At 46.9% G+C, this 23,152-nt stretch overlaps 1 protein-coding gene across 3 annotated transcripts in view; it reads right to left on the reverse strand.

Moving 5' to 3' along the window:
* shisa4 (shisa family member 4) overlaps positions 1 to 23,152 on the reverse strand; it is an 85,868-nt gene that overhangs the window by 62,345 nt on the left and 371 nt on the right. The window lies entirely within an intron of this gene.

Raw genomic sequence — 23,152 nt, forward strand, 5'->3', positions numbered from 1 at the left:
AGGGAAAACCCTGTATGACAACATCCACCACAAATTGGTACCTGTGGTGGTGGATATAGCTGGGACCCAACTGCCAGAGTAGTGCTCTCCCCAATTTAAGAGATTATACCTCCACCTGACTCGCAGACTGTTAGGACAAAAGATAGGAATGGACGAAAGCCAGGAAAGATCTAAATGATCTTTAACGACATGGCCACAACATACGGGGCAGGGTGTGGTGATACAAACAGGGCCTAGTTTTAAGGCTGATAAAATTGGATATCCTAAATTAAAGAATTGGGCATATTAAAATCAAACACAGTCACACCTCAGGCAGGCCAATTGTACAAATACACAAATGTGTCTGGGCCTGGCCCATCAATCACCCATCAAAGGTCATTACAATCTACTGATACTTAGCAGGAGATCATTGAAATGCACCGGCCTATTGTTAGAAGCCCAGATCGGGCCAGACTTTCTGTCACCAAGAGTTCCTGTAGATACCTTATCTGATAACAAGTTATACGTAAGCAACAGCTTGGAGATGGACACCTGGGGGTGGACCCTGGTGGCCTGTCAGGCAGACATCAAGAAACCCACTGGGTATTGGAACCCCCACCTGGAACCTCATTGGCCGGAAGCCAGAGAAGTTTCTGGAAAGCAAGCAGGCTGGGGGATAAAGGGACACACATTGAGACACACAGGAGCGAAGACTCGACGAAGGAGACGGCCTTGCCCATTCGGAAGACTGACTGAAGAAGGAAGGAAGAAGCTGCCATCGAGACTCACCTTCGTGACGACAGACCAGAGGGACTCAGAGAATCGAGCCTGCAGTTCAACCAAACCATCTTTACGGCTAGTATACTTGAATCTGGGGTATCCTCTTGTTTTATGTGGGTAATTTAAGGGTTAATAGTGTTATTATTAATAAACTTGTTGAACCTTTACTTGTGTTTGTCCTTTGTCCATCTCGCAAATAAGGACACCGGGGTAAAACTTTAGAGTAAGCAAACTGGTCGAAAGTATCTGAGAATTAACAGGTGCAACAAGGGGTAGCAACCATCAACACCCTTGATTTAGCCGACCTGGACAATAAACTGAGGATCCTGACTCAACAGGTTAAACAGACACTAAATTCCATTAATGAGGACCATCAGCAAGATGCTGAAGGGGAACTGACTGGGAACGCAGCCAATAGCCACATGGTCACTGTATTAGAAGGACACGCCAAGGCAATCAATCAAATTATTAGGGAAAAATTGGAGGATGATGACATACAACAGAACCTGACTTTATGTCATGGATATGGACAGTGGATGATACAGCAGCTAAGGGAAAACCTGGAGCAGGTACGCAGTGGACAGGTTCCGTCTTGGATTAGTGACGAACAGATGGAACACCTATTTACGGGTAAGAAACACCCGAAGTTATCTGGCTGCCAGATGCGACAGTTGACCAAAGTCTGGTTCAATGATACTGCAAAGGGACTCCAGGGAAAGCCCTGGAAATGATATTAGGGCTCCTCATAATCACTGACGACCGGGTTGGACTGAGGGTCTTTGAAGTGGAAAATATAGGGACTATCCATGATGATATCTGGATAAGGTACAACGGCACTTTACTGTACGCAATGGAGAAAGAAGGGAGACTCATAGGCACTACTCTGGACAGATGTCAGCAAACTGATGAAATAATAGCATGCCCATACCCAGTTTACTTAAATGAGCATGCACTATGTGGCTTCAGAACAAACACTAGCCTAAATTGCTCAGTGGAAGCTCATAGCCTGGACACAGACATAACTCAAGTGGCCGACAAGGGAGCAGGGAAATACTGTCTCACCATCTCCCTGAAACAATATCAGTATGGCATGGCACATTGGGCCTGATTTTACCATTGTGTCTCGCCCGTTTTCGGGTGCGAGAACTTGGTAAAGGCGATCCGCGCCCGCATCCGCGCAGATGCCCACTTTACCAAGGCCCGAAAATGGCCACAATGCGAACTGCACCCGTTTCAGGTGCGATGTCAATTTAAATGCATTTGTATGCATTTAAATTGACTAATTATAAGATGGATGCCCAATCTTACATGCATTTCTCCCTTTACATCGCGTTCGCCCGTCCAGATTCGGCGTGGTGCTCCAGCTTCAGAAGCGGTAAATTCAGAGCTTCCAATGGCTCTCTAAGTCAGATCAGTGGTCGGGGGGAGAGGGAGGCGGGTCAGATCATTCTCTGGTGGCGGGGGGAGAGGAGGGAGGCCCGATCATTCTCTGGTGGGGGGAGGGAGGGAGGCCAGATCGCTCTCTGGTGGGGAGGGGGAGGAGGGAGGCCTGATCGTTCTCTGGTGTTGGGGGGGGGGCGGGGGGGGGCATATGGATGGCCTGGTGGGAGGGTGGGGGTGTCCGCTGCCACTCTGCGGCCAATCGGTGGGGGGGGGGGAGCAGGGGGTCACGATCAGACTGGGTAGCAGGGGGTTGGATATGAGGGACAGTAATGTTGTGGGGGTGAGGCGATATCTGTGGGGGCCATCGCTCCCGAGCCGCTTTATCCGCTCTTTGCGGCCTAGGAGCAATGTGACAGGGGCGTGTTTTTCAAATTTCTTTTTCACTGCGCATTCGAATTTGAAGGCTCCAATCGGAGCAGCAACGATTCAGGCGTGATAAGCCCTGCCCACAGCACAATTCAGACTCGCGATTGTTTTTTTCAGGCAAAGTACATAAGGGACGCCTGAAAACAGGTTTCCAAGTCGGATCTGAATTGCGCCCAGATTCAGCACTTAGAATCAAAATGTTAAAATAGGGCCATTGTGACATTACGAACACTACATTCTGCATCAAACCAGACATACCAGCTACAGTGGGCTTCATTCAACTGATAGACATTCACAAGAGGGAGAGGGTAGATTTAAATGCCACTGACGAGCTCCGACAGACCATCAGGGAGTACCATGAGAAATATGACAGAAGCCTAAACCTCTACCGGAGGAGTTGTTCCAGATTCGGATAAAATTGGCTACAGCCCACAGAACCTTCGCCAAAGTAATACACCACACCTAAGAGGTGACAAGGAAAATTAAAGAAATTAAGGCCACCTCATGGTGGAATGATCTTTGGGACTGGGGCTCAAACATCCAAATCTACCCATCCGTTCGCATAATGTCACACCTGGTGCAGTATTACTGATTTCATTCACCCTGGTATATCTCATCATCCTCACAGTCCAATTCAGCCGATGGAAAAAGAGGATCACCCCTGAGTCAGGACATAGGGTTCGCCCTCGAATCACGGTCCCCTCTAATTCAGTAGAGCAATGTTTATAGGGAAACCTGCCAGTTTGCGATTTGCACTAATGGACAGTTGGAAATCCTAATACCAAAATGTACCCCGGATTTGTATATACTTTATTGTAATGTTTGTTTGAATGTTTTTGTTGTAATTGGCTTAGGGTAACGATGGTGTTTTAGAATATGTGGTTGTTTGTAACAGTAGAATGTTTGCTGTTTGTAGCTTCTGGAATGTAAATATGTTATAGGGATGTGGTATTATTTTGCCAATACCTGGGCCTTATTTGACTGTTGAGTGACTGGGGAATTCCTGACAGATATTGGTCCTGAGTCTGTGATCCATTATGCTTCATGTTCAGGATCAACAGGAGGGACTGTGGCCAAACGGGCCACCTAAAATGGTGGTTTGCAAGGGCATGCTGGGATAATTGGACAAGCACTGAAACAGACAGGCTGCAGTCCCAAAAGAAATTGGACAAAGAGAAACAGGCTGCAGCTGCAAAAGCTGGAATACACAGAATATTGGCCATCTTCAGGACAAAGGACACCAGACATTGGGACACCTCAACCCTTTATTTGGGAGGGAGGTATGTGACCTACATGCCTCCAGCACCTGCAGACATGGCTGTTGGGTAGACACCCAGAGATCGGTGTGGCAGCACCTGATTGGACCCTATCGATCAGGGTGATCGAGTCCTGACCGATTGATTGGCAATGGCCAAAAGGGCACGAAAACCAACGAGGTATAAAGGGTGCTGCGCAGCGGAAGAATCTCTTTCTCTCTCCCCCAACTAATGACAACAACAGTGACCATCACCAGCAATGACCAGCATGAGGAGAGCCACCCCACCCAAGAAGGAAGGAAGATCAGAGCCAGAATATCAGACCAGACCAAAGGACCAGATAACGCAGAGGACTACAGAGACCAGCACACAGATAAAGGCCAATATCTGCCTGGGTACTTGCCAGTCACGCAAAAGTTGAGGTCTAGTATTGGACTTGAACTTTAGTATTCTGTAAGATAACTTATTATTGATTGGGTGGGTGATTAATAATTGTGTGTAAATAAATACTATTGTACTAACAAGAAGTCTATCCGCAATTCTTTGTCCACTGTATAAGTGTATCTTGTAGATAGTACACACTGCTGCTACCGAGCGTCGGTGGTGTAGTGTGTGGGTGTTTGTGGATGTGGTGCCAATCAAGCAGGTTGCTTTGTTCTGGATGGTGTCAGGTTTCTTGAATGTTGTTGGAGCTGCACTCATCCAGACAAGTGGGGACCGATCTCTGGGTGTCTACCCAACATGATGTGGAGATGCCGGCGTTGGACTGGGGTGAACACAGTAAGAGTTTTAACAACACCAGGTTAAAGTCCAACAGGTTTATTTGGTAGCAAATACCATTAGCTTTCGGGGCGCTGCTCCTTCGTCAGATGGAGTGGAAATGTGCTCTCAAACAGGGCCCAGAGACACAAAATCAAGTTACAGAATACAGATTAGAATGCAAATCCCTACAGCCAACCAGATCTTAAAGATACAGACAATGTGGGTGGAGGGAGCATTAAGCACAAGTTAAAGAGATGTGTATTGTCTCCAGACAGGACAGCCCGCAAGTCCAGGAGGCAAGCTGTGGGGCTTACTGATAATGTGACATAAATCCAACATCCCGGTTTAGGCCGTCCTCATGTGTGCGGAACTTGGCTATCAGTTTCTGCTCAGCGACTCTGCGCTGTCATGTATCGTGAAGGCCGCCTTGGAGAACACTTACCTGAAGATCAGAGGCTGAATGCCCGTGACTGCTGAAGTGCTCCCCCACAGGAAGAGAACAGTCTTGCCTGGTGATTGTCGAGCGGTGTTCATTCATCCGTTGTCGTAGCGTCTGCATAGTTTCCCCAATGTACCATGCCTCGGGACATCCTTACCATCCCGAGGCATGGTACATTGGGGAAACCATGCAGACGCTACGACAACGGATGAATGAACACCGCTCGACAATCACCAGGCAAGACGGTTCTCTTCCTGTGGGGGAGCACTTCAGCAGTCACGGGCATTCAGCCTTGGATCTTCAGGTAAGCGTTCTCCAAGGCGGCCTTCACGACACACGACAGCGCAGAGTCGCTGAGCAGAAACTGATAGCCAAGTTCCGCACACATGAGGACGGCCTAAATCGGGATGTTGGATTTATGTCACATTATAAGTAACCCCCACAGCTTGCCTCCTGGACTTGCGGGCTGTCCTGTCTGGAGACAATACACATCTCTTTAACCTGTGCTTAATGCTCCCTCCACCCACATTGTCTGTATCTTTAAGATCTGGTTGGCTGTAGGGATTCGCATTCTAATCAGTATTCTGTAACTTGATTTTGTGTCTCTGTGCCCTGTTTGAGAGCACATCTGACGAAGGAGCAGCGCTCCGAAAGCTAATGGTATTTGCTACCAAATAAACCTGTTGGACTTTAGCCTAGTGTTGTTAAAACTCTTACTGTGTCTACCCAACAGCCATGTCTGTAGGTGCTGGAGGCACATAGGTCACATACCTCCCTCCCAAATAAGGGGTTGAGGTGTCCCTATGTCTGGTGTCCCTTGTCCTGAAGATGGCCAATATTCTGTGTATTCCAGCTTTTGCAGCTGCAGCCTGTTTCTCTCTGTCCAATTTCTTTTGGGACTGCAGCCTGTCTGTTTCAGCGCTTGTCCAATTATCCCAGCGTGCCCTTGCAAACCACCATTTTCCTGACTTGTGCGTTGTAGATGGTGGACAAGCTATAGGGAGTCAGAAGGTGAGTTACTTGCCGCAGTTTTCCAAGTCTCTGACCTGCTCTTGGAGCCATTGTGTTTATGTGGCGAGTCCAGTTGAGGTTCTGATCAATGGTAACCTCAAGGATGATGACAGTGGGGGATTCAGTGATGGCAGAGATTATTTCTCATTCTTCTAAAGTTCAGTCTTATCCATCACTCCTCAGAAGATTATTTATAAATCATAAAGAGCAAGAGGATAACAACGGAAAGTTGAGAGTCAGTTAGAGACCATAAGGATAACTTGTGGAGATGAAAGACATGAGCATGGTTCTTAACAAGAGAGTGAAACAGACATTGTGGTTAATGAGGAGTGTGAAATATTGAACACTTGAAACATAGGTCTGATGTTACATTGCCGGCCTCTACCTGACTGGTTCACCTCATGGCCATATTTGACAATCAGAGGCATGTAACTATCCTGTCCAAGCAGTGTTACCTGAGGCACTGCTCACTAGTGGGACTGCAGGCATTCCTACTGAGGAAATGCTAATGCAGCCTGGCAAACTGGCAAGTCCTGGCAATGGGATTGTCAGGATGGCCAGGAAGGAGGCAACGTCCTTTGCCCAGCAACCAGTCAGCCCAGTTTCTAACCAGCCATTTAGAAGAGCACAGATTAATTAAGGATAGTCAGAGTGAATTTTTAGTGGATGATTATGTCTGATTCACTTGATTAAGGAAGTAACAAGGAAAGTTCATGAGGGCAGCATATTAGGTGTAATCATCATGGATTTTGGCAAAGCTTTTGGCAAGGTTCCACATGACAGATTCATCATTCAATAACTTAAAAGCTCAATCAAAGGAAAAGTGACAAATTGGATCCAAAACTGGTTCAGTGGCTTCATCCTTTGTGACCAGAGGGCTGCTCCCAGTAGAGTTCCATTGGATCCATTGCTGTTTGTGGAATATATATCATAGTTTAAATTGGATTGAAATATAAGGAGTGTGATTAAGATACAAAAATTGGTTGATGGTGAGTATGAAAGCTGTAGACTGTAGAAAGATATCAATGGATTGGACAGGTGGCTGGAAAGTGGGAAATGGAATTCAATTCAAAGAAGTGTGACTTAATGCAATTGGGAAGGGTAAGCAGGCAAGGACTACACAATACGTGGGAGGATTCTGAGAAATGTAGAGGAACAGAGGGACCTTGGAGTGCATGTCACTGATCCATGAAGGTAGCAGGACAGGTAGATAACTTTGTTAAGAAGGTTCATAGGATAGTTTCCTTTATTAGCCAAGGCCTAGTGTATAAGATGATGTGGAGATGCCGGCGTTGGACTTGGGTAAGCACAGTAAGAAGACTTCTTACGAGTGTATAAGGACAGGAAGGTTATTCTAAAACTCAATAAAATATCAGTTTAATTTCTGCTAGAGTACTGCACACAGTTCTGGTCCACACTATTGGAAGGATGTGGTCGCGCTAGAGAGGGTACAGAGAAAATTTAGGGGGATGTTACCAGGAGTGGAGAATTTTAGCTATGAGGAGAGACTGATTATTTGCTGTGGTTTTCTTTGATACAGAGGAGGCCGATGGGAGATTAAGAACTGGAAGGTAGGATTAAGTTGGATCATTCTCTCTCACATAGCAAGGACACAATAGGACAATTAGCCCTGTTTTGTGCCATTCGTTTTTCTTTCTTATTTTTCAAAGAAAATATCAGTTGTAGAGCCCAAAAATAAAAATGACAGGTGAGTAAAACAATCTGACTGGCTTTTTCCTGCTGGTCTCCATTAATTCAGAATCATTTTATGAAAGATCAGTTGAAATAATTATCAAAGGCTGAGAGCTTAATCTGGACACTTTCATGAACTATCTAATCTTACACAGGATTTGCTCTAACAATGTAATATGAATGAGCTAATAGTACTTATTACATATGGCTGACAATAAAAACAAGTGATGAAATCAGGGTCTCCACATACCCGTCAGACACCTTGTAGTTTATGTTTCCAATATTTGGCCTCCTTCCCTAATCTCATCACTTTACAGTTGACAACACTATTTTATTTTGCCATTTCTCAGACAGAATTTCTAATCTGTCTCAACCCTTCTGCACCAGATCCACCTGTTCCTAGTGCAACCCGATACTGTTGGAAATATCGCAGAAGCAAAGTTTGTCTAAATAAGAGGAGTGAACAGATCAAATAGAATGACCACATGGAAGATTGGGAACGTTTTGATTGGACTGCCCAGGGATGCAATCAAACCAACAACTTTAATCATTATATGAAGAGGCATTTAGTGAGAACATCAGGAAGGGATGACGATTGCGATAGGTTAATTGGCTTCAAATTCCTGGACTTTTCTGGGCATCATTCCGTGTCAAAGAGACATTACCACACCAGAGGGAGCTATTCATCCCACTGACTACATGCCAACTCTGTTGAGCAATCAACTAGTCTCATCCCACCACTCTATCCCCATCAAATTTCCTTTTGAAATCATTCATCATTTCTGCTTCCCTCATCCTAGTAGGCAGAGTGTTCCAGGTCATTACCACTCACATCAGAAAAAATATCTTCCTCAGACCTCAGAATCTCTTGCTCCCTAATCCTTGTTCAATCAACTAACAAGAACAGTATACCTTATCGAAATCTGCCATAAACATTTCACACCTCTATAAAATATCTAATCAATCTCCTTTGCTCCAAGAAGAACAACCCCAGTTTCTCCAACTCTAGCCTTGGAGTTAAATCATTCTCTTCTACGAAATCTTCTCAGCACCCTGTCAAGGACTCTCACATCCTTCCTAAAGTGTGGCAAAGTGGCATATGGATAGGATAGCAGATGGCTGGTTGGCAGGTAGGTGCCAGGGTGGCCAGTGGGTTGGTGGCAGGATAGCAGGTGGATAGGGAAGCAGGTGGTTGGGGTGCAAAATCAGTGAATAATAGGTGGATCAGGGCTGTGGTCTTTCGATTCAGGAGGGGTTATCAGGTTGAGAGCTAGTCAGGTAGGGTGGTGGGGGAGTCAGGTGACAGGGCCAATAAGGGGATTCAACCCAGGTGTCGAGGAGTTGGGGTGGGGGACGGTCAGGGAAGTCACTGGGGGGAGTGGGGATGTCATGCTCGTTGTATAGTTATATAGGTGTTAGAGCCAAGCTATTTCCTGTCTGAATTGAGACTTTAATATATCCTGAGGTAGCTAAATCAGATCCAGGGCTAATCTTATCAAAACAATTTTAAGCATCTAACGAGCGTGAAAACGGGAGAGAATCACACCCATTTTTGGGGCCAGCTCTCAGACACGATCTTATGCCACTTGAAGAAAAAAGGCAAAGTATGATTCAGGCCAGTAGGGGAATAGACGGGGTCTATTCTCACCAGAAAGCCGGCAGCTGACTGCGTGAGGCGCTTTTGCACATATGCCTTGATTTCTCAGTACACTGCATAACACTGAGAGATCTGTTACACACCCCTAACCCCCAGATATCATCCCCACCACCCCTTCGGGTATCGTCCCTCCACCCCCCCCATTCCCCGGGCATCGCGCTCCCTGGTCGCTGGACTCCCCAGCCGATCACTGGCTTCCCTGGCCAATCGCTGGACTCCCCGGCCAATCGCTGGACTCCCCGGCCGATCGCTGGACATCCTGGCCGATCGCTGGACATCCCGACCAATCGCTGAACAGCCCGGCCGATTGCTGAACACCCTGGCCGATCGCTGAACACCCTGGCCAATCGCTGAACACCCCGGCCAATCGCTGAACAGCCTGGCCAAACGCTGAACAGCCCAGCCAAACGCTGAACACACCGGCCAATCGCTGAACACCCCGGCCAATCGCTGAACACCCTGGCCGATCGCTGAACACCCTGGCCAATCGCTGAACACCCCGGCCAATCGCTGAACAGCCTGGCCAAACGCTGAACAGCCCAGCCAAACGCTGAACACACCGGCCAATCGCTGAACACCCCGGCCAATCGCTGAACACCCTGGCCGATCGCTGAACACCCTGGCCAATCGCTGAACACCCCGGCCAAACGCTGAACAGCCCAGCCAAACGCTGAACACACCGGCCAATCGCTGAACACCCCGGCCAATCGCTGGACTCCCCGGCCAATCACTGAACAGCCCGGCCAATCACTGAACAGCCCGGCCAATCGCTGAACAGCCCGGCCAATCACTGAACACCCTGGCCAATCGCTGGACTCCCGGGCCGTTCGCTGAACACCCCGGCTGATCGCTGGACACCCCGGCTGATTGCTGGACATCCCGGCCGATCGCTGGACACCCCGGCTGATTGCTGGACTCCCCAGCCGATCGCTGGACACCCCGGCCAATTGCTGGACACCCCGGCTGATCGCTGGACTCCCCGACCGATTGCTGGACACCCTGACTGATCGCTAGAATCCGTGGCCGATCGCTGGACTCCCCAACCGATTGCTAGAATCTGCGGCCGATCGCTGGACACCCCGACTGATAACTAGACTCTCCAGTCGACTGCTGGACTCCCCAACCAATCGCTGGCCTCCCTGGCCGATCGCTGGACTCCCCAACCGATTGCTAGAATCTGCGGCCGATCGCTGGACACCCCGACTGATAACTAGACTCCCCGGCCGATTGCTGGACACCCCGACTGATAACTAGACTCCCCGGCCGATTGCTGGACACCCCGACTGATAACTAGACTCCCCGGCCGATTGCTGGACTCCCCAACCAATCGCTGGCCTCCCTGGCCGATCGCTGGCTTCCCCGACCAATCGCTGGCCTCCCTGGCCGATCACTGGACTCCCTGACCAATCGCTGGCTTCCCACACCAATCACTGGACTCTCAGACCAATCACTGGACTCCCAGACCAATCGGTGCCCCGACAATCCCCCGGCCACCCTAATTGCAGGGTGCGCAGCTCCCCTGCCTCCCCTTAAGCCCTGCCCCTCCCCTCCCCTTAAGTACAGTAAGAAGTCTAACAACACCAGGATAAAGTCCAACAGGTTTATTTGGTAGCAAAAGCCACGAGCTTTCGGAACAGGCTGTCCCTTCGTCAGGTGGGTGGGAGTAGCAAAAGCAAAAACCTGTTGGACTTTAACCTGGTGTTGTTTGACTTCTTACTGTATTAAATGTCATCTGCCACTTGTCTGACCATTCTGCTAGTCTATCTCGTCATGTTGCTGACAATTTGTATCATTTTCACTCTTTCCCACACCTCTGGCTCTGGTATCATGGGCAAAGTTTGAAATTTTACTCTGTATTCCAGCATCCAAGTCATTAATTTATATCAAAATAGCAGAGTTCCTGCTATTCCGTTCCATTGAGGAACACCACTGTCTAACATCCTCCAGTCTAAAAAGTAACCATTTACCATACCCGCTGGTTTCTATCTTTAAGCCATTCTTTTTAAAATTCAAGCTGATACTCTCCTATCACACAAGCCTCAATTTTGTTAATCACTTTCACAGTACTTTGTCAAATTATTTTTTAAATCCATTTTGAGAACATCCTTTCATCAACCTTCTCTGTTACTTTGTCAAAAAAAAATCAATGAGTCAAGTATAATCTGCCTTTTACAAATCCAGGCTCTCCTGAATTAACTCAAACATCTACAAGTAGCTGCTGATTTTTTTCTCTGATGAATGTTTTTAAAACATTACCCCTCATCACAGATGTTAAACTGATCAGTCTGTAGTTACTAGGAATGTCTTTACACATTTTCTTCAATAAGGGTATTCTATCTGGGACTTAAATCCTCAGCGAGCAAGTTTCAATCAGATCATCCCTCATTCTTCTAAATTCCAATGAGTATAAGCCAACCTGCTCATAATATAACCCCTTCATCTGAGGAATCAGCCTAATGAACCTTCTTTGAACTTCCTCCAATGCAAGTATATTCTGCCCTAATAAGTAAGGCATCCAAAACTCAACACAATTGCTACAAGTGCCATCTCACCCTTGCCCTGTCCCTTTGTCGCAAGACTTTCTTACTTTTAAACTCTACTTGCCTTTCCATAAAGGCAGATATTCCATTTCCCTTTCTAACTGCTCGTTGTACCTACATACTAATTTTGTTGTGATTCATTTACCACAGCATTTTTCTCTCTCTCATTTAAATAATATTCTGTTTTTCCATTTTTCCCACAACCTCATAATTTCCCACTTCATATTCCATCTCACTTAACCTATCCGAGTGCACATCCATGCAAATTAGGAGCAGGAGTAGGCCACTCAGCCCCTCGAGCCTGCTCCACCATTCAATGCAATCATGGCTAATCTGATCGTAACGTCAACCCCATATTCCTGCCTACCCCAATAAGCTTTCACCCCTTGTTAATTAAGAATCTATCCAACTCTGCCTTCAAAATAGTCAAAGACTCTGCTTCCACGGCCTTTTGAGGAAGAGAGTTCCAGAGACACTACACCCTCTGAAAAAGAAATTCTCCTCACCTCTGTCTAAATGGGTGACCCTTTATTTTTAAACACTGACCCCGCCCCAGTTCTAGATTCTTCAACAAGAGGAACCACATCCACCCTGTCAATACCCCTCAGGATCTTGAAGATTTCAATCAAGTCGCCTCTTACTCTTCTAAATCTAACCCCGCTAACCTTTCCTCATAAAACAACTTGTCCATACCTCTCTGAGCTGTTTGTAATGCATTTACATCTTTCCTTAAATAAGGAAACACAATATTCCATGTGTGTTGTCACCAATGCCACGGACAGTGAAGCATAGCCTCCCTACTTCTGCAATCAATTCCCCTCACAATAAATGATAACATTCTATTAACTTTCCTAATTACCCACCGAATCTGTATACTCGTTTTTTTGTGATTCATGCACCAGGACACTCCTCCATCTGAATTTGAGCTCTGCAATCCCTCACCATTTAGAATCATCGAATCCCTACAATGCAGAAGAGGTCATTCAGCCCGTCGAATCTGCACTAACTCTCCAAAAGAGTATCTTACCCAGACGCTCTCCCCCACCCTATCCCCATAACCCTGTACATTTACCATGGCTAATCCATGTAACCTACTCATCCTGGGACACTAGGGGGCAGTTCAGCATGGCCAATTCACCTAGTCTGCACAACTGTGCACATTTAGATAATAAGCTTTTTTATTATTCCTACCAAAATAGACAAATTCACATCTGCCCACATTATTCTCCATCAGATTATTGCCCACTCACTTAACCAAGCCTCTGTGTCTATGCCTTTTCATGTCCTCCTTACAATTTACTTCCCAATTTGTTTTTGTGTCCTCAGCAAATTTAGCAACTATACCTTCAGTCCCTTCATCCAACACCACTCATCACATCTTGCCAACCACAAAAAGACCCATTTATGCCAACTGTTTCCTCTTAGCTAGCCATCCATGCCAATGTTACTGCTACAAGCTTTGTGGTACCTTATCAAAAGACATATGGAGATCTAGGTATAGTACATCAAAGAACTTCAATTAAGTGGTTAAATATGTTTTCCCGACAGAAGTAAAACATTTAGCCCTTCCAGCCTGCTCCGCCATTCATTATAATTATGGCTGATCATCCAACTCAACAGACTGATCCCACCTTTCCCCCATATCCTTTGATCTCTTAAGCTGCAAGAGCTATATCTAACTGCTTCATGTAGGCATATAACATTTGGGCCTCAACTGCTTTCTGTGGTTATGAATTCCACAAGCCAAGCACTCTCCGGGTGAAGAAACTTCTCCTCTCTGTCCTAAAAGGTTTACTCTGTATCCTCAGACTGTGACCCCTGGTTCTGGACACCCCCACCATCGGGAACATCCTACCTGCATCTACACTGTCTAGTTCTGTTAGAATTTTATAGAATTCAATGAGGTCCCGCAACCCCCCCCACCCCCGGCCCATTTCTTCTAAACTCCCAACGAATATAATCCTAACCAACTCAATTTCTCCTCATACATCAGTTCCGCCATCTCAGGAATCAGTCTGGCAAACAGTTTTGGGATATTTATTTGAGTATTTGGGGTTTGATTTGGGATATTTTGCACAGTGGTACAGAGGGTAGCACAGTGACGCTTTGCTGCATCACAGCGCCATGGACCTGGGTTCAAGAGGGGGTGTGACGTATCAACCTCTGGTCGGGGGGGGGTTCCGCTGCGTGTCCGTGGCCGATCCCTCCTGGTACCATCACTGATACACTACCAGCCACAGCCATCTCTCCCGCTCTCTCGCACCTGTAGGGAAGAGTAATCTGTGGCTGGTAGTGTATCAGTGATGGTGCCAGGAGGGATCGGCCGGAGGATGAGACGTCACACCCCCTCCCCCACCCCGACCAGAGGATGAACGTCAGAGAGCCACTCTCTGCTTTTTTTTTTTCGCGCCCGGGTGCGCTCTGTCAGATTTTTTTCGAACTGCGCCAGCACTAAGCCCCGCCACCAGCACGGATCGGGCCGGAGCCAGCAAAACGCGTATGGGCGCGCTGGAAAGAGGATTCCAGGCGCGGATCTAATTGACGCCCAGATCCGGCACTTAGACTCAAAATGGTAAAATTCCCCCCTTAGTGTCAGGGTGATTAGGAGGGTAAATACGTAGCGTAAAAATGGGGATAGGGCCTGAGTGAGATTGTATTGGTGCAGGCTCAATGGGCCAAATAGCCTTTTTCTGCACGGTAGGGATTTTTTGATTCTATTTCACTATGGTTGATTGGCCATGCTAAATTGCCCCTTAGTAGCAAGGGGGTTAGCAGGGTGAATACGTGGGGTTACAGGGATAGGGCCTGGGTGGGATTGTTGTCGGTGCAGACTCAATGGGCTGAATGGTTTACTTCTGCCCTGTAGGGATTCTATGATCTTCTATGGGCCCTATTTTACCATTGCAGTGCACCCGTTTTCAGGCGGTAAAACGTGGTAAAGTCGGGTGTGAGGCCATAACATGGTCCGCGCAGATGGCCACTTTACTGAGACCCAGGAATGGCCGCGATCCGATTCGTGCCCGAAACGGGCGCATTTAAATTGAATTAATGAACTGCCCGCCAAACTTTATCAGCATTTTCCCCTTTACCACCGTATTCGCCGATCCTGAATCGCGCCGAAATGAACATGCTGAATAAAAGTCTGAATCGGGCGCTCCAGCTGCTGAAGAGGCGAGTTCAGAGCTTCCAACGGCTCTCTGACTCAGATCAAGGGGGGGGGGGGGCATTGTTGTTCGGTGGCTGGGGGGGGCGCGATTGTTGTTCGGTGGCTTGGGGGGGGGGGGGGCTGATCGTTGTCTGGTTGGAGAGGGAGGGAGGCGGACCAGATCATTCTCTGGGGGGACGGGGGGAGTGAGGCCAGATCATTCTCTTGGGGAGGGAGGGAGTGAGGCCAGATCATTCTCTTGGGGAGGGGAGGGAGGGAGGCGGACCAGATCATTCTCTTGGGGAGGGGAGGGGGGGAGTGAGGCCAGATCATTCTCTTGGTGGTGGTGGTTGCGGGGGGGGGGGGGCCTGATTGCTCACTGGTTGGGGGGGGGGGGGGGGTGCAGATGGATGGGAGGGGCGGGGGGTCCGCTGCCAGTCTGCGGACGATCAGTGGGTGGGGGGCGGGGGGGGGGGGGTCGCAATTGGTCTGATAGCAGGGGGTGAGTGGATAAGGGGGACAGTGATGTCTGTGGGGCCCATTGCTTCCCACTTTTCGCTCCCGAGCCGCTTTCTGCGGCCCGGCAGCGATCTGATACAGGCGCGCCTTTTCAAATTGTTTTCTAACTGCGCATGCGCAGTCCAGAGCTCCGATCGTTCCGGCCACGCTAAGCCCCGCCCACAGTGCAAATGGGACCCGGAATTGTTTTTTCAGTCTAAGTGCGTATGGGGGCGCCTGAAAGCAGATTTTGAAGTCGGATCTGAATTGCGCCCAGATTCATTTGAGGATGTTATTTGAGGATTTGTGCTATTTATTTGGGATTTTATTGGAGGAGATGGGGTATTAATTTGGGGATTTAATTGGGTATTAAAGTGGGATCTGGGGTGTTATTTGGAGATTGAGTTATTTGGATATTATGTGGTTATTTGGGGTGTTATTTGGATATATATTTGGGGATGGGGGTGTTATTTTGAGATATTTATTGTGGGTGTTATTTGATTACTGGGGATTTGGGATTCATTGGGGATATTTGTTAGGGATCTTTATTGGGAATATTTGTTAGGGATATTTTGGGGATATTTATAGAACATAGAACATTACAGCGCAGTACAGGCCCTTCGGCCCTCGATGTTGCGCCGACCAGTGAAACCAACCTGAAGCCCATCTAACCTACACTATTCCAATATCATCCATATGTTTATCCAATGACCATTTAAATGCCCTTAATGTTGGCGAGTCCACTACTGTTGCAGGCAGGGCATTCCACACCCTTACTACTCTTTGAGTAAAGAACCTACCTCTGACATCTGTCCTATATCAATCACCTCTCAATTTAAAGCTATGTCCCCTCGTGCTCGCCATCACCATCCGAGGAAAAAGACTCTCACTGTCCACCCTATCTAATCCTCTGATCATCTTGTATGCCTCTATTAAGTCACCTCTTAATCTCTAACGAAAACAGCCTCAAGTCACTCAGCCTTTCCTCATAAGACCTTACCACCATACCAGGCAACATCCTGGTAAATCTCCTCTGCACCCTTTCCAATCCTTCCACATTCTTCCGATGCGGCGACCAGAACTGTACGCAATACTCCAAGTGCGGCTGCACCAGAGTTTTGTACAGCTGCATCATGACCTCATGGCTCCGAAACTCAATCCCTCTACCAATAAAAGCTAACACACTGTACGCCTTCTTAACAACCCTATCAACCTGGGTGCCAACTTTCATGGACACCGAGCTCTCTCTGCTCATCCAAACTACCAAGTATCTTACCATTAGCCCAGTACTCTGTATTCCTGGTACTCCTTCCAAAGTGAATCACCTCATACTTTTCCACATTAAACTCCATTTGCCACCTCTCAGCCCAGCTCTGCAGCTTATCTATGTCCCTCTGTAACCTGCAACATCCTTCCGCACTGTCCACAACTCCACCGAGTTTAGTGTCATCCGCAAATTTACTAACCCAGCCTTCTATGCCCTCATCCAGGTCATTTATAAAAATGACAAACAGCAGTGGCCCCAAAACAGATCCTTGCGGTACACCACTAGTAACTGAACTCCAGGATGAACATTTCCCATCAACCACCACCCTCTGTCTTCTTACAGCTCGCCAATTCCTGATCCAAACCGCTAAATCACCCTCAATCCCATGCCTCCGTATTTTCTGCAATAGCTTACCGTTCACCTTCTCAAAGAACTCAATTAGGTTTGTGAGGCATGACCTACCCTTGTTGGTGATTTTTTTGGGCACATTTGTTGGGGATATTTGATTGGGGATATTTGATTGGGGATATTTGATTGGGGATATTAATTTCTTGGGGATATTTGTTTGTTGGGGATATTTATTGGGGATATTTGGACATTTGGACAAATGTTTTGGACATTTTGGAGGTATTTGTTGGGGATATTTTGGGATATTTGTTGTGGTTATTGGTTGCGGATATTTACTTGTTGGGGTATTTGTTGGGGCTATCTGTTGAGGATATTTATTGGGAATTTGTCGGTGATATTTGTTGGGGATATTTACTTGTTGTGGATTTTAATTTGTTTTGTATATTTGCTGGGGATCTTTATTTGTTGGGAAAAGTTATTGGGTATACTTATTGGGGATATTTATTTGTTGAGGATATTTATTGGGGATATTCCTTTGTTCGAGATATTTATTTGTTGGGGATATTTATTGGGGATATTTGTTGGGACACTTGTTGGGGATATTTTGGGGATATTTGTTGGGCACATTTGTTGGGGATATGTTTTTGTTGGGGATATTTATAGGGGATTTATGTTGGGGTTTTTTGTTGGAGTATTTGTTGGTGATATTTGTGGGGAATATTTATGGGGGATACTTGTAGGGGGTATTAATTGGGATTTTGTTGGGGATATTTATGGGGGATACTTGATCGGGATATTTGTTGGGGATGTTTATTTCTCAGGGTATTTGTTGGGGATTTTTGTTGGGGATATTTGCTGGGGATATTTATTTGTTGGGGATATTTATTTGTTGGGGATATTTAATTGTTGGGGATATTTAATTGTTGGGGATATTTATTGGGGATAATTTGGGGATATTTGTTGGGGATTTTTATTTGTTGTGGTATTTGTTGGGGATTCTTTGTTGGGGATTCTTCTGGAGGATGTTTATTTGTTGTGGATATTTATTGGGGATAATTGTTGAAGATATCTGGGGATATTTATTTGTTGGGGATATTTATTGGGGATTTATCTCGGGAACATTTGTTGGGGATAATTATTTTGAGGATTTTTATTGGGGATATTTATTTGTTGGGGATTTTTGTTGGGGATATTAGTTGGGGATATTTGTTGGGAACATTTATTTGTTGGGGTTTTTGTTGGGAACATTTATTTGTTGGGGTTTTTGTTGGGGATATTTGTTGGGGATATTTGTTGGGGATTTATGTTGGGAGATATTTATTTGTTGCGGATATTTATTTGTTGGGGATATATTTTTGTCGGGGATTTGATTGGCGATATTGTTGGGAATATGTTTTTGTTGGGGATATTTTTGGGGGATTTATGTTGGGGATATTTGAAGGGGATATTCGTTGGGGATATTAATTCGTTGGGGACTTTAGTTGGGGATATCTGTTGGGGATATTTATTGGTTGGAGATTTTTATTGGGGATATTTGTTGGGGATATTAATTCGTTGGGGATATCTGTTGGGGATATTTATTTGTTGGAGATTTTTATTGGGGATATTTGGGGGTAACTGGGTAACAGTGAGGAAGGAGAAAGCTCGGTTGATGGTGAGCACCCCGGTGGATGTGCCCCTTAATAATAAGTACTCCTGTCTGAGTACTACTGGGGTGGACAGCCCACCTGGGGGAAGCAGCGGTGGCAGTGTCTCTGGAGCTGAGCCTGGCCCAGTAGTGCAAAAGGGTAAGGAAAGGAGGGTAGTGCTAATTGGGGACTCTACGGTGAGGGGGTCAGATAGGCGTTTTTGCGGACACAGACGGGACTCTCGGATGGTGGTCTGCCTCCCTGGTGCAGGGGTCCGGGATGTCTCTGGTCGAGTCCCAGAAATCCTGAAGGGGGAGGGAGAGGAGCCGAAGGTCGTGATGCATATAGGTACTGCTGACATAGGTAGGAAGAGGGAAGGGGTCATGAAAAGAGAATATAGGGAGTTAGGTAGACAGCTGAGAAAGAGGAATGCAAAGGTAGTAATCTCGGGATTGCTGCCTGTGCCGCGGGAGAGTGAGAACAGGAATCGGTGGAGAATGAATGCGTGGCTGAGGGACTGGAGCAAGGGACAAGGATTTGGGTACTTGGATCATTGGGACCTCTTTAGGGGCAGGTGTGACCTGTTTAAAAAAGACGGGTGGCACTTGAATCCCAGGGGGACCAATATCCTGGCGGGAAGGTTGGCTAAGGCTACTGGAGAGACTTTAAACTAGAAAGGTTGGGGGGAGGGAATCGAAATGAGGGGACTGAGAGCGAGGAGGTTAGCTCGCAAATAGATAAGGAATGTAAACAGGGTAAGAGGGAGGTTAGACGAGTGATGGAGAAGGGAAGTGCTCAGGCTGAAGGTCTGAGATGTGTCTATTTTAATGCCAGGAGTGTAGTGAATAAAGTGGATGAGCTTAGAGCGTGGATTGCTGCTTCGAATTGTGATGTGGTGGCCATTACGGAGACTTGGATGTCTCAGGGACAGGACTGGGTGCTTCAGGTGCCGGGTTTTAGATGTTTCAGGAAGGACAGGGAGGGAGGCAAGAGAGGGGGGGGAGTGGCACTGTTGATCAGGGATAGTGTCACGGCTGTAGAGAAGGTGGACGCCGTGGAGGGATTGACTACGGAGTCTCTGTGGGTGGAGGTTAGGAACAGGAAGGGGTCGGTAACGTTGCTGGGTGTTTTCTATAGGCCGCCCAATAGTAACAGAGATGTTGAGGAGCAGATGGGAAAACAGATCCTGGAGAGATGTAGGAATAACAGAGTTGTCGTGATGGGAGATTTTAATTTCCCAAACATAGATTGGAATATCCCTAGGGCTAGGGGTTTGGATGGAGAGGAGTTTGTTAGGTGTGTCCAGGAGAGTTTCCTGACACAGTATGTGGATAAGCCTACTAGAGGAGAGGCTGTACTTGATCTGGTGCTGGCTAATGAACCTGGACAGGTGGAGGATCTTTCGGTGGGTGAGCATCTTGGGGATAGCGATCATAATTCTATCTCCTTCACGATAGCATTGGAAAGAGATAGGATCAGGCAGGCTAGGAAAGTGTTTCTCTGAAAGGGAAATACAGTGTCATCAGGGAGGAAATTAGACGGGTAAATTGGAAGGAGGCATTCTTGGGGAAAAGTACCGAAGGAAAGTGGAGGATTTTCAAGGAATGTTTGTCTGGAGCTCTGCATGACAACGTTCCGATGAGACAGGGGGGTGTTGGTAGGGTACGGGAACCGTGGTGCACGAAGGTTGTGATGAACCTGGTGAATAAGAAAAGAGAGGCGTACAGAAGGTTCAGAGAGCTAGGAGGTGTTAAGGATTTAGAGGAGTATACGGGATGTAGGAAGGAGCTTAAGAAGGAAATTAGGAGAGCGAGAAGGGGTCATGAGAAGGCCTTGGCGGGTAAGATTAAGGAGAATCCCAAGGCTTTCTACAAATATGTCAAGAGTAAAAGGATGAGATGTGAAGGCATAGGACCCTTAAAAGGTGAAGGGGGAAAAGTTTGTGCGGAACCGTTAGAAATGGCGGAGCTGCTTAATGAATACTTTACCTCGGTATTCACGGTGGAAAGGCATCTGGGTGGTTGTACTGCTGGTTTGCGGTGTTGGAACTATTGAATGGCATCAAGGTTGGTAAGTCGCCGGGACCGGATGGGATGTACCCCAGGTTACTGTGGGAGGCGAGGGAGGAGATTGCGGAGCCTTTGGCGATGATCTTTGCATCGTCGATGGAGACGGGAGAGGTTCCGGAGGATTGGAGGATTGCAGATGTGGTCCCTATATTCAAGAAAGGGAACAGGGACAGCCCGGGAAATTACCGACCGGTGAGTCTAACCTCAGTGGTTGGTAAGTTGATGGAGAGGATCCTGAGAGACAGGATTTATGATCATCTAGAGAAGTTTAGTATGATCAAAAGTAGTCAGCACGGCTTTGTCAAGGGCAGGTCGTGCCTTACGAGCCTGGTTGAGTTCTTTGAAAATGTGACCAAACACACTGACGAAGGAAGAGCGGTGGATGTGGTCTATATGGACTTCAGCAAGGCGTTCGATAAGGTCCCCCATGCAAGACTTCTTGAGAAAGTGAGAGGGCATGGGATCCAAGGGGCTGTTGCCTTGTGGATCCAGAACTGGCTTGCCTGCAGAAGGCAGAGAGTGGCTGTGGAGGGGTCTTTCTCTGCATGGAGGTCAGTGACCAGTGGAGTGCCCCAGGGATCTGTTCTGGGACCCTTGCTGTTTGTCATTTTCATAAATGACCTGGATGAGGAAGTGGAGGGATGGGTTGGTAAGTTTGCTGACGACACCAAGGTAGGTGGTGTTGTGGATAGTTTGGAGGGATGTCAGAAGTTGCAGCGAGACATAGATAGAATGCAAGACTGGGCGGAGAAGTGGCAGATGGACTTCAACCCGGATAAGTGTGTGGTGATCCATTTTGGCAGATCCAATGGGATGAAGCAGCAGTATAATATGAAGGGTACCATTCTTAGCAGTGTAGAGGATCAGAAGGACCTTGGGGTCCGGGTCCATAGGACTCTTAAATCGGCCTCGCAGGTGGAGGATGCGGTCAAGAAGGCGTACGGCGTACTGGCCTTCATTAATCGAGGGATTGAGTTTAGGAGTCGGGAGATAATGCTGCAGCTTTATAGGACCCTGGTTAGACCCCACTTGGAGTACTGCGCGCAGTTCTGGTCACCTCATTACAGGAAAGATGTTGAAGCCATTGAAAGGGTGCAGAGGAGATTTACAAGGATGTTGCCTGGATTGGGGGGCATGCCTTATGAGGATAGGTTGAGGGAGCTTGGTCTCTTCTCCCTGGAGAGACGAAGGATGAGAGGTGACCTGATAGAGGTTTACAAGATGTTGAGAGGTCTGGATAGGGTAGACTCTCAGAGGCTATTTCCAAGGGCTGAAATGGTTGCTACGAGAGGACACAGGTTTAAGGTGCTGGGGGGTAGGTACAGAGGAGATGTCAGGGGTAAGTTTTTCACTCAGAGGGTGGTGGGTGAGTGGAATCGGCTGACGTCGGTGGTGGTGGAGGCAAACTCGTTGGGGTCTTTTAAGAGACTTCTGGATGAGTACATGGGATTTAATGGGATTGAGTGCTATAGATAGGCCTAGAGGTGGGGATGTGATCGGCGCAACTTGGGGGCCGAAGGGTCTGTTTGTGCTGTGGCTTTCTATGTTCTATGTTCTATATTATTTCATTGGGGATTTTAGTTGGCGATTTTAGTTGGGGATATTTGTTGGGGATATTTGTTGGGGATATTAATTTGTTGGAGATATTTGTTGGGGATATATATTTGTTGGGCCTATTTGTTGGAGATATTTATTGGGGATATTTGTTGGGGACATATGTTGGAGATATTTATTTGCTGGGGATACTTATTTGCTGGGGGTTTGTTTGGCGATATTTGTTGGGGATATTTGTTAGGAACATTTTTTTGTTGGGATATTTTTTGGGGATATTTGTTGGGGATATTCATTGGGAATATTCGAAGAGGATATTTGTTGGGCATATTTGTTCATTGGGGATTTTTGTTGGAGATATTTGTTGAAGATATTTATTGGGGATTTTTATTTGTTGGGGATTTTTGTTGTGGTTTTTTGTTGGGGATATTTGTTTGTTGGAGATCTTTATTGGGGGTATTCGTTGGGGATATTTGTTGGGGATATCTGTTGGGGATTTTGGTTGTGGATATCTTTTGGAGCTATATATTGGGGATATTTTTGGGGGATTTATGTTGGAGATATTTATTTGTTGGGGATATTTATTTGTTGGGGATATGTATTTGTTGGGGATATGTATTTGTTGGGGGTTTGATTGGCGATATTTGTTGGGAACATTTTTTTAGTTGGGGATATCTGTTGGGGATATCTTTGGGGTATTGATATTTGAGGTATTGATATT

This window comes from Mustelus asterias, chromosome 25 (genome assembly GCF_964213995.1).
Source record: "Mustelus asterias chromosome 25, sMusAst1.hap1.1, whole genome shotgun sequence".
Taxonomy (NCBI): Eukaryota; Metazoa; Chordata; class Chondrichthyes; order Carcharhiniformes; family Triakidae; genus Mustelus; species Mustelus asterias.